This window comes from Phaethon lepturus, unplaced genomic scaffold, assembly GCF_000687285.1.
Source record: "Phaethon lepturus isolate BGI_N335 unplaced genomic scaffold, ASM68728v1 scaffold17385, whole genome shotgun sequence".
In the NCBI taxonomy this organism is placed as follows: Eukaryota; Metazoa; Chordata; class Aves; order Phaethontiformes; family Phaethontidae; genus Phaethon; species Phaethon lepturus.
In genome coordinates, this window is record NW_010538630.1 from 89,734 (window position 1) to 102,491 (window position 12,758).

A 12,758-nucleotide genomic window follows, 5' to 3' on the forward strand; every position below is an offset into this window, starting at 1 on the left:
GGGGGGGTGGAGGTGGAGCTGAGGCTTATTTTAACACCTGAATTCTCCAGAGCTGGTTCAGGTCTAGGCAGAACAAGCGCAGCCTCTGGGAAGATTAAGCCGTCGAAGCACAAGGGTCATTTGTACAAGATGCAAAGGATGGGCAGAAACACCCTCTTTTGAGGCCACAAAAGGTGCCACAAGGCTGAGTGACCTGCCCAGAGCCTCCTGCTCCCCTGGGAGCCTTCTCTTTCTCTGCGCTCACAGCCTGGAAGACGTGAGGCATTGCAGATCTTTTGGAGAGAAGTTACAAGTGAAATAGCATCTACTTGTCGCAGCCCTAGAAAACTGATTTTAAGCAGTACTGTTTCATGACAGAAGTAAACATAACATACAACTAAAATTCACATGTAATCTATGATTTACCTAAAGTGATATTCTGCCCATCTTTTCCCTTACAGCAACCACTGCCAGCACTAACACAGAGGAAAGAAATCTCAGCCTCGGCTGTTGTGGATCCCAGAGAGGGGAACTTGGCATCCCACTGTTTGAAAGGGAGAGGATGGGTCTACTCTTGCTGCTGGACGAGACAGATTGACAATCAGGCACTCCCTTCCCACTCACCTGAGCGTCTCCCACACCGCCACTGGAGCCAGGAATCCAGTGGGAGCCCCCCCCCGCCACTGGAGCCAGGAATCCAGTGGGAGCCAGCAGAAAGCACAGAGAGGTGGAGAAGGGCCAAATGAAGGCAAAAATCTCCCTTATGAGAGAGAAGGGAAAAAAAAAAGAAAGAAAGAAAAAAAAAAAGAGCTGCTGACCCAGGTCAGGGGAACTGCAACTTTGAAGAAAACACAACAGCCTTCACAAGCTAAGTTATTTCAAACAGTAAAGGGCAAAATAAACTGGGAGAGAAGATCCATACACCTGGGCTCAGCGCCAGCTCCCAGCACTGCGCACTCTCTCACAGTCACACCTTTTCTGCTTTTCCCAGAGAAGCATTACAAATATGCACCCCACTTCCACTTGACAGTCATGTTCAAATACAGCAGCACTGAACACGCTCCACAGTTAAAGGAGAGCCACAGGCCATTTCAGATGAGGGAACCAGGATTCTGAAACCCGTAAATGAACAGAGATCTTGATCTACTTTTGGAGGACTTTACAGCAATTGCAGAGGACTCTACACAGGAGAAGAGACTGTAGCCTCAGCTGTTGAAAGAAAAAAGGATTTCTGCTCAGCCTGCTTAACATGCTTTATTTTTAGTACTGCTTTTGCTCCAAGCGCCAGAGAACAATTTGGAGAAAGAATGTCTTTGTTAAGAGATTTTACGCCCCAGCCCTTTACTTAAGGTGCAAAAGCTCACCACAAACGTCACTAAGCCCGCCTCCTTTCCCACAGTAGTGCCCCAGCACAGTGAAGACCAAATAGTCCTTACAGTAAGAGAAATTAAAAAAAAAAAGTTAAAACTACATTTAAAGAAAAAATCTTAAATCTTCACCCATTCTTGCAATGCTCTGTGAAAAACACATGCCAGGCAGATAAGGCAGCCCGTGGCCCCAAGAGAAATGAAAGCTGTGCATTTCCCAGTGATATGCACTGGGCGAAAGGATACAGAAGACATCCCCAAGGGGAAGGAAAGGAAGAGTCTCATTTCAGGTCTCCCCTTGTGTATAGCAATAATGAACAAGATGCCTCGGAGGGAAATGTAGGCAGCAGCTACATCACTCAGAGGCAGGTAAAAGCTCTCACAGCAACTGAAACAAAGGTGAAAGATGGGAGAGGTGTTCAGCTGAAAATTCTTCTTGGGTTACCACCACCCATATCCCATCCCAGGCTCAGGAAAAGCAGCCACTAGGAGGACAGCTCTATTCAAGAATAACCATGAGCTTTGTCTTGGGATTTCATGAGTTTTCTCATCAAGTAGGGTTTTTTTTTTTTTAATTAAGCAAGCCAGGGAATAAACATAATATTCATCTGTGGGTTGAAGACTTTTGCTGGGGACATGGAGGTAAGCCTCAGCCCATCAGTTTGCAAGGCTTTCCTTCCAGCTGCCTTTCAAAGAGGGGTCCTGAAAAACTCCACCAGCAGCTTCTAATACTATTTCAATTAAATGAAAATAAATGAGAGGCTAGAAACTGAGGTGAAATATTTCAGAACACTGTGACACACAAGATACTATGCTCTGGCCCAGTGTTGCTCCTTTAGCATTAGGCAACCTACAGAACCCAGCTCAGATCTACCAAGGATGAGTAGGCATTTAATATTCATTAACAAGAAACCAGTTTGCACAAAGAGGATTGACTTGTTCATGCAAGTCAGGCATTCAGCCACATACCCAGAACCTGCAAGCATCCTGCACGTCTAACTGTTGTGCAAAGCAGGTCCCGAGGGGCCACGTTTGCAGTGCAAGAGGGAAAGGAAGTAGGTTTATGACCTGGAAATCCACCATAGGAAAAACACCCATCTCCTTTTGAGAGAAGTTTCGCACTGGAAGAATAGCAGCCTGTTGGCCCAGGGCTGAAGTGTCTAGTGTGTTATTGTGCCAATGAACACCTTTACTTTGGAGCTAGAAGAGCCTGGCAAGCGTAAGTTAATTAGTTCAACAGAGATCAGGAAATATGGTAATTTGGGCAGATCCCATTGCAATTACTAGAAAACTCAAGAAGTACTTCTCAAGGCACCCAGTAAGCTACCAATCTACTCCCTTGCCTAGACACATCTTACAGTAAGTACAAAACACACCTTCAGACTGGTCCCGGAGCTCAGCTCACAATCCTTTTCATTTCCTTTCTATCTTTGTGAGTTACCAATGAATGCAACTTTTTTTTTTTTTTTAACCTTAAAGGGAGCTGCATTTTAAGCAGTAACAGCCTGGAGCTCTCCAAAGGAGGAGGTTTCTCTTCTCTCCTCGGTTGCAGAAGTGAACGGATGCAGGTGTTTCTTGCCGGTGACCAGTGTGTAGGGGAGGCTGCGTGCCCTCTGTGCAGCACTGCCGAATCAAATACCTTTAGGGGTGTAAATCAAAACTCCCTGCAAAGCTTTAGTCTGAAATTCTGCTGTTCTCTAGTGTCACCAGGGCTAGAAGACTCTGGGGATGGGGGGGGAGGCGGGGGATGCTATCCAGCCACCTTCTCACTGCAGTAATTAACCTCAAGCAAGCACTGGCACGAAGCTCCTGCTCTTGCATGACTGCAAGCATTCCTCTCTACAGAGTTTATCATAAAGCACCAACTATCCATAAACATCTCCGGGAAGGGCTGGCCTGGGTTCACCTTCACACAAGGAAGATGTCAGGCCCTGGCAGGAAGCCAGTCATTCATGTTTCTTTAAGCCTCCTGATTTTTGTCAGCTCTGACTCAAATGACCTTCTTGGGGGGGGGCAAAAAAAAAAAAAAAAATCTTCCATCACACCCTTTCCTCCCCTCCACCCACTGTGGCACTTAATCACAGCAGGATCACAGAGGACAATTCCCATGGTGGCAGTGAGTCATGGTCTCCTGTCCCTCTGCTCCCTGCACAGCCCCGTTGCAACAGAAGCACTTTCCCATTTCCAGCTGGTCTGGAGGCTCCAGGCAGGAGAGAGAGAGCCTGGAGCTAAGTAGCAGTGGGGGAGCCTTAGGAGCCTCAGTCACAACATGTGGCTTTGCCCTCCAAGCCAGGCAGAACAGGATTGCCAGCTTTGGGGACAAGTCCAGATTGTCCAGCAATGCCTCAACACATGACAGTGTCCTCCCAGAGCATGGCATGCTCCAATTCTTCCACCCTGCAAAGTTGAACTGTGTTTCATCATGACGTGGTGGTGGTGTATTTTGCAGCAAACCCATGCAGTGGCCCAGCCATTCATCCTAAACATACTAAACCTTTAAGCACAAGGACATAATCAAAAGCAAGCAAAAAAAAAAAAATTTCCCTCTTCACATATCCCTCCCCAGGAGCTCCTAAAAATCCATTTAACTTCCCTCCTTGAAGCTGTTGGCCATATTTCTGGCTCCCAGACCTGTGTCCAACACAGGGACCCTGAGCAACATTTCCTCCCCTCCCAGCTTTTCCCCCCACCAATTCTGAAAAGAAAAACTATCCCTCCCCAAGGAGGCAGGAACAGACATGGCACCAGTGGGAGCAATTCAGACCTGACCCCCCCAGCAGATAATCAATCTCTTCCCATGCTGTTGTGGGAGCTCTGATCTGCCTTTCCAATGAAGCCGTTAAGATTAGGCCACTGCTGGCACTAAGATGACATGATGTGAGTGTTTAATATACTCACACCAGCTGGGTGGCCGGCCTGAGCCGTTCTTTAGCTTATTTGCTGGCTGTGAAGGATGTTCCTCCCTCTCTCCTTCCCACAGGATTTTAACATCCCCGTGAGGAGAGCAAGCTCCCACAGCCAGCAAAAGCCAAGACCAACAGGCTGCTTAATTAACTGCCCCTCTCCCAGTTGCCACAGCCTTGCCAAATGCTGGAGAAACCTGATTCCAGCTGGTAATGAAGCACTTAAGGCTCGAGAGGGACAAAGACAGCAGGGAAGCACCACAGCAAAGGGGTGACACCATAACCTCCTGTGCCAGCCCCTGCCGTGCTCCCACCAGAGCACCATGCCATCAGCACCCGCGCTCCAGGCACTCACCATCCCCCAAAGCAACAACAGCTTTTAGTGGCTGCCAGTCCCTTAAATTAATTCTTAATTGGTCCAAGAGCTCCCTAGAGGATTACATGGAGCAAGGAGAGGCCTTGTTTGCCAGCCAAAAAAAGCCCTGCTCTCAGACATGCCTTTGAAAGTGTTACCTGCGCCGTTTCACAGGTATCCAAGGAATTTGCAAAGCCTGGCTGCCAGGTACACTGGCCTGATCCTGCACTTGCCCCACAGACCCGCTGGGACCCAAGAATTCCTCTTTTTGTCCTCCATCCTTTCAAACAGCCTCAACTTCAAAAAGAGGAAACTAGCAATTCTGTAACATTTCATCTTGTTTCTGTTGCCCAACCTACCAAAACAAAGGAGGGAAAAAGCAAAGAACTGACTCTCACCAGGAGCATAAACAGGTTATTATAGCAATTACATACAATAATGGCATGTATAAAGAGGAAGCCACCAAAAATGGGCTGAAGCTTTAGGTCTGTGCTCCTATTGAGACCAGCTGGGCAACCGCTTACTTCGCAAAGGCAGGAAAGAAGCAGAGAGATCGGTAATTTCAGCAAAGCTCTACACCAGGTGAGGCAACTCCAAAACCAGACCACGCATAAAAGTTCTGCTACCGACTTTGCAGAAATAATAGTGCAGTCTCATCTGACAGGGTACAAAAAATAAATAGAGAGGTTTGGGAGAGGAGGGCCGGAGAGAGAAGGTAAACTTACACCCCCTCAGTTTTAGCGGTATTGCGGGCGCCCCAAATTATTCCAGGCTCTGGCTCCCAGCCGTGAAGCTCTGAAGGCTGCAAATCCCCAGATGAGCCAAACACAGCAGCTTGCAAGCACAAAGTACAGCTGGGTTAGCTCTGGCCTGAAGCCAGAAAAGTTGTCACAGAGGATGACAAAGAGGAGGAGAAGCTCTCAAGGAAAGTTGGTCTTTGAAAATCTCTTTCCAGAGCAGCGGGGAGCAGAGAAAGCCGTGTTGCAGGCTGGCCCGTGGTCAGAGCAGGGAGTGCAAGCGATCCACCCACCCAGCACACCCCTGCCAGCTGGGAGGTTCAAGAGACACAGCAGATGCCACCTACGTCGGCTAACGGCATCAGCACACTGTGTGCAGCCCGGGGAGGCTTTGCCCACACAGCTATTATGTGATGCATGCTGTGCCCTGGGCATTAAGGGATATTTTGCTGGTGTGTAGCTGTGTATAGCACAGCTTTAGATAGCTGGCGCTCACGGGAGAGAACAAATTTGTGGAGGGTGTTTGAGAGGCTCCAAGCGAGTGCTGCAGCAGGGCAGGGAGACAATCCTGCGCACCAAAGTGTGTCTTTGAGGCATCTAATAGAAGGGTATCGTCATCAATACATCCCAGGTATCTGTAAGTCTGGAGCCAGACACCTTACAAACAGCTGTGACCAACAAGCCTTTACTCCACCACAGACTGAAAAAGCCATGTGCAAGGTCAGTGCAAAGCTTCAGTGCCCGACAAGGCTTGAAATCACTGCAATCAGTGCAAACTCCCAAATAAAGGGGCAGTGCACTCAGCCCCTGGAAGGCTGCCTGAGCCATCACAGCAGCCACGTTTCCTATGGGAGAGGCGAGCTGTCCACAGCTGCACAACTGCCCTGTCTCACAGTCTTCCAGCCAAGGAGGACCCAAACTTGGCCTTTTAGTGCTGCGTGGCTGGTAGCAGAGCTTGGGAAGTGCAGCAGAGAAGGTGAAAGGCCATCCCTCTACCTGCTCATGGGGGCACTTCCGCAGTTAACTGCTAAATTGTCATAACAAGAATACAGAGCAAACGCCCTGAATCCTGAAGTACCAGGACTAACAGCTGCTAGCAAGGAGCCAGGACTGCTGGCCAGGAGCCTGCCTGCCAGAAAGCATGTGCCCTCTGCAAGCAAACACCCCAGTTCAGCTTCATGTCAGACCCTCAGCTCTCCCTGCCTGTCTCCTGGGAGAAGCTCCATTCCCTCTCTCCCAGACCCATGTGCTGACGTGCAGCCATGCGCTGTGTCTATTTAAATATTGAAGGAAACAGCTTCAGGACAGGTCTGTATGTGACACTCTGTCTCTTCATCCCTCTTCCCTACGGCTGCCTCTCCCCCAAACCATCTCCACGCAGGGTAGTCCCCATGAGAGGTTCCAGACACAGAGATGAGACTGTGCAGCACCATGGAGGAAGGGGTGTCTCACGCACCCCCTTCACCTGTCTGCCCCGGCTCGAGGACTGAGGAGTGCCCCCATCCACCAGCCCGAAAAACGGCCCCATACCAGAAAGCAGACCCACATCCCGCAGCCCTTCAGGTCTCTGGCTTTAACACCTTCCTTCCTCTGAAGCTTCAGCCAGGACATCTTTTCTGCTGCTTTCCTCTAAGCTGAGGAAAGTCTGAGAGAATAAATGGTTTTGCGGATGAATAGGAGCAGCAGAGGAGGTGCTGGGGGCTGGCAGCCATGCTATTACAATGTTAATTCCCTTTGACTAGCCAGCATTAGAGACCAAACACCCATTATCATTCTTTGTCTTTTATAGGAAGATCTTCAGCACAGACTCGCTGTTTTTTAAAGCATTTTAAATGCACCAGTTAAAAGTTTTACAGCACAACCTTACATTCCTCAGGGCTGTATCTTCGTGTTCTGGGGTGAAGCCTTGCTAACCATTCCCCTTCAGAAGGCAGGTACTCTATTCAGGGGAATGGCACCTGCATAGTACAGTGGATTTTTGTGAGTGACACAAATTTTAGGGAGAACCTAAATACTAACAGCAAATAGCACAGACTACAGTTAATACTACAGACAGACAGGAGGTTTTCTCTTCTGCATTTTAACCACAGCCTCCTACCCTGTCATTAAATGAGCAGGTTTTGTCCCACCCTTCTAGGGAGGACCACTGAAGGATTTTAGAAGCAGAGGCAGGTCCTTGCCAGCACAGTCTACAACATAACCTTGAAGGACTTGTGTTACCTGTCCAAGGTCCAAAGTGACGTTGACCTGGTTGAACTCCAGCCCCCGGGAGAGAGGGGGGCTCTGCCACCAGCGCTCTGTCCCATCGATGGCATTTGTTATGGGGTGGGCCTTGTTGCTGTTTGCGGAGGAGCAGATGTCACAGTACTGGCCCTGTTGGAAAGTACAAAAATAACATTTAACTGTAGACAGAAAAACATGGCACAAAGCAGACAGGTATCACAGCAATTCCGAAAATATAATGTGTAAGCCTGCTAATGCAAATCAACATATAAACTTTTTGTTTGCACCAGTTTACAGCATGGATGGAAAAAGGAACAAGAAAAAGCTCAAAAACCCCACAAGAAGCCAGCATAGAATTTGGACTGCTCTAAGAAGCATCCCTTCTGTATTTCAGATATGCACTGAGCATTGGCAAAGGGACCCAGATACAAAGAACTGGTTGCCAGATGCAAGAGAGTAGGCAGAGGGAGAAGCCGCACCACAAGAGAGAGCAGTAGCTCAAGCTCCAGGGCCACCACATCCTCTGCTGAAGCTGCCATTCACACCCTGGTTGGCACCCAGAGATCCTGACCCAAACCATTCAGTCATTCCTATGGACCCAGACTGGCAGTTTTTCTGCCCAACTCCCTGCAATCTGTTTCTTGTCAACCTATTCATTTCACAAGTATAGTTCTTTCAGCTACGTTTTCAAGCTTAATAGTCTAGCAGCCAAGCTCCTTCTGCTGGCGATGCTGCAATGCAAGGCCAGAAGGGGACAGTCCCTGCTGTCAGCTGGCCAGGGACCTAGCTGCATTTTTCTGCCTTGCTTTTGTGGCGCGGGTGGCTTTGTCAGCTCCATGGACACGCTGCCAGAGAAAACAGCTCTGCAACTTTAACAGCATCTCCTGAGCAGGATCAGACAAAGACCTGAGCTGTTAGGGGCAATTCTTTCTTTCCCATTTAAAGCACAAATGAATCTGACCCACTCTTAAGGAAACCTGCAAATAGCCCTGAAAATTGGCAAGTTATTTGTTTTGTGGAGCCACTTTTCTGTCACTTGAATTGCTGCTACAAACACCCTAGAAGGGAACTCTGTTACAGGCAGTTTTCCTTTTAAAGGCGCAGTTATCCGCAGGCAAGCGAGCTGTCCTTGCCTGTCCAGCTGCAGCCGGCTTTAATATTATACCAGGTACATGATCTCAAGACAGGCAGTCTCCTTTCTGCTTACACCATCTGTACCCCTACAAGGGCTGAGGCAAGACAGAGCCACTGCAGAGTGTGTGATTTTCCAGATGCCCCAAACTCTGGGGGAATCTCAGTGAAAAGGAAACTGAGATTTCACAGCATTCTTCCCCACAGCCATGTGCTATGTTATTTGCAGGCAATTATGCAATGCAAATTGTCCCAAACAAGAACACCTTTTAATTAAGTCCTCTAGATGTATGAAAATAGCAGATATGTGAGCACAAGGCCAAAGAAAAGGGCAGCTGAAACCATCCAAGTAACCCTGATGCCCATTCAGGGAGCTCCTGCTGTAGAAAGAGGTCAGGATAAGGCTGCTTTGAACGTGCACTGAGCCAGAGAGAGCAGACCAGATAAAACTGACCCAACTCTTCAGCTCAAACCTTTACCAGGAACCGGTGCAACAGGTTGTGTGGAAATTTCTGCTGTACAATACACAACGATGAGGTGGGGGAAGAAGTGAGGCAAGGTTACAAAATAGGGACAAATAACAAAAAAAAAATTGTTTTCATACTTTAAATTCTTGCCACAGATGTGAAAATCATCTTGAACCCAAAGTTCACACTGATGGCCCACAGTCAATTCATGTTTAGTAAGAGGGGACTAAAAATCGGGATCAGCTGCTCCACATTTGTAATGGCTGCCGTGATCCCTGTTATTGCCACTGCTGTGAAACCTGTGTGCATTACCTGCCAATGGGCTGGTAACATGTCAACAGCTGAACTAAGTTTGCTATTAGAAGTGTCATTAGCTCCTCTGATGCACCAGCTGTTCATTAGTTGTTTCATTAGAGCCAGACCTAAACCCGATGAGAATAACTTCCAGCTTTTCCTCTTTTAGAGCAACTTGGGATCCTGCACAGTGCGCCAGGTCTCTACAGGGAAGAGAGAAGTTCTGACAACAGCAGAGAATTAATTAAAATGCAACTGTGAGCCACAGGCTTAGCAGAGACAGCAGGTTGCCAGAGCAGGAGAGGTGTGGACGTCACCAAAGTATGCCAAAGAAAGAACTTCAGCAATGCAAGAAGTTGCAAGGCAGCTTAGAGAACATAAAACTGCCACTATCAGAGCAAGCTGCAAAGGGAGAGGGAGATAAGGAAGAGGTTTGAATGGAGGGCAGCTTCCAGAGACCTGCAAGGCCTGATCCCGTTCCTGCTCACATCAATGGGAACTTTGAAGTTTCCCCTTGAGTATAAAGACTAGCCTGGCACCCTGCTGGCACGGCTTGCCTCAGGGAAAGCAGATGGCTTTATCCCACCTTATCTAATTTATCCAAAAACCACAGGGAGCGTGACCCAGCCTGGGCCGCGGGGGATGAGGTAAGGCAGCCAGGAAATGGGGGGCAAAAAGTAGTATTTCAGACAAGGAAAGTGCATGCTTTCGAGCTGTTACCGGGGCTGCCCTTGCAGATCAAGTAACTGCTCACGCAGAGTTAAGCAGGTGCTCTCTCACCAGTGTCCTTTCTGGAGGCAACACTTGTTCTAAAAACTACATGCCTTCAGCAACAGTTAAACCACTGAAGTCCAATGCTATCATACATGTAAACATAGAAGAGACACATACAGAGAGGTACAACACCAACTGTCACCCAAACTGCAGAGAGCCCCGCACAAGAGACACACCATGGGATGAAGAAGCATCAGGCCAGACAGTCACTGACAACTGCAGGATGTCAAAAGAGAATGACACTAAATTCAGAGACATTCAGGTATGAAACAGCTTCAGACCACATCTGTTACCAACACCTGGAAGAGCAAGAGGACAAGACCTCTGGTAAGCACCAACACTGCTTCTAAGGTCTATAATTGCTTCAATTAACGCTGGTAACTTCCCTTGTTGTTATACAACTAATCTCCTGAAATAATCATCCACAACCCTGCCTCACTCTGAGAACAGTGTACAATCCCTGCCAGCTTCGGTAGGTCTCCGGAACAGCCCCCAGGCAGCTGGGTGGCATGGGGAACATGAGCACGTGCCTATGCCTTTGCAGAGCTGTCTCTGTCTTGAAAGACAGATACCTATGACCATCTCCAGTAAAGCTGGATCAGAAAAAAACACCACCTGTAATCCCTCTTTTGCCTCATCTTCAAGACATTATCATTAAGGTAGGATTGCCCATGCTGATTAGCAAGTGGGACAAGGGAAGCAAACCTCCATGGCGAGTCCCTTTCAGCACACCTCAACATCACCGTGCATCACATCCTTGCAGACTGAAAAGCCCCCCACAGTTAGAAATGCTGTCTTCTGCCAAACAGCCCTGAATAAAGCAAAGGAAACTCCTTGAAAAGGTTTAGAGCCTTCCCACAAGCTGTGCCAGAAACACTGCAAGTGTCTTTAGGGCAGCATTATTTGAGAAAGCTTAACAATTATTGACATTTTCAAGCCAATGAACTCCCTTTCCTGAAAGTCTTCTACAATGTCGAACACAAACAAGCAGAAAACAGAAAACTGACTGGACTCACTGATGATTGTATTAATGTTTACAGTAGGTCTTTAGTCAAGCAAACTTCCCTTCACCACCACAGCTCATGGAAATCTCTTGGGGGGTGCAAAGACTCATTCTTCCCCAATTCTTGACCAAACACCCCTTCACTGCCACCGCTGCACCGTGCATGAGCACCGCTGAGCAGGTACACAAGGAAGGGACTCTGTCAGCGGGACACGCAGGCAGCGAGGACATGCATGTGGAGTTCATTATTGTCGTTTCAGTCTGCTCAAATTGAACACTTCCCTCCCACATCCCTCATTGCTTTAGTCACCAGGTGGTGCCAAAACCCCTACAGGGGATGAATTGGGAACGCTGACCTCTGCTCTGATGCCTCCTGTTTCCTCCCCTCCCTTTTAGGTGCTGCCTGTGGTCAGGGAAAGGAGCCACTACAAAAGGATTTTTCTAAAGCTTTCAGACTGACCAAAGACCACTGACCTGGGAAGTGGTGCTCAGATCAAAGTGACGCTGTGCCAGAGCCACACAGGGGATGGGAGGTGGTTGCTATAGAAATCTGTGGCTGAGGTGACCTGTCCGGCAGCAGGGGGAAGCCAGGAGGATGCGCACACCCTTCAGTGCCAGGAAAGGGCTGCCCTTGAAGGATGAGTTATAACTCTTGCCAAAGCTGGTACAGCCCCAAGGGTTGATTTTAGTCACCAGCATCCTTAGTACAGTGTGTCATGGTCAGAGCACAGGTGAACAGATGTGGCGTGATAAATGCACACCCACATTTGCCAGCTTTTCTAAGCAGTCTCATCCTCCAGTTTTGCTTGGCAGATCACTTCATGGTTGTCTGCAAGTGCACACAGTAGCAGTTACTTCTTTACCTTTCCTCAATACCTTTGCCTCACCATAGGCACAACATCTAGGTCCCTATAGTCTCCTGCTACTAGTACTTAAAAGCAAAGCTTCTTCAAGTTACATCATTTTACAGTACAGCAAAGTGAAATAGATCACTTTAAAAGGCAGCAAAACTCAGAGCAGGATAGGTCATCTTTTTGCCATCCAGTAACATCTTCAACAATTTCTACTACAAACAGGGCAAAATTCCATGTCAAAACCACACAATAGCCAAAAAATTCCTAGTACAGCACTGGCTTGAGAGAATGTGGCCAGAATGAGAAAAATGCTTCAGAGATCATCTTCTAACAAAGCCACCCCTGCCAAAAGGCCAAGAAAGGTTCGATCCGAGAACTGATAGCTTTCCCTTGCTCTTCCTCACTGTTACACACAACACGGACAACCCTGTGGCCTCACTGCAACAGGTGAACTGGCACTGTGAACCTCATGAGCAACAAGCAGAAAACGCTGGCGGCTCTGTGGCAGGCTTCAGGCTGCCAAGCATTTCAAATCCAAGCTGCTCTTCCCAGCTCGGGCTGCCCTGAGGGGGGCAGTGGGTCTGGAGTTCCTGCAACTACAGCTAGTGTTTTACAACTCCGTTTACAACCGTTCTTTTCTCTTTTCAGGAGAACCGTAGCTCTTAAAATGC

At 48.2% G+C, this 12,758-nt stretch overlaps 1 protein-coding gene across 1 annotated transcript in view; it reads right to left on the bottom strand.

Moving 5' to 3' along the window:
• The window catches only part of LAMA5 (laminin, alpha 5), an 88,891-nt gene extending 81,183 nt beyond the window's left edge, over window positions 1–7,708 (bottom strand). Inside the window, 1 exon segment of the mRNA XM_010286891.1 lies at window positions 7,562–7,708. The gene's annotated coding sequence lies outside the window, so the exon portion shown is untranslated.
• Between the last annotated feature and the right edge of the window lie 5,050 nt (window positions 7,709–12,758).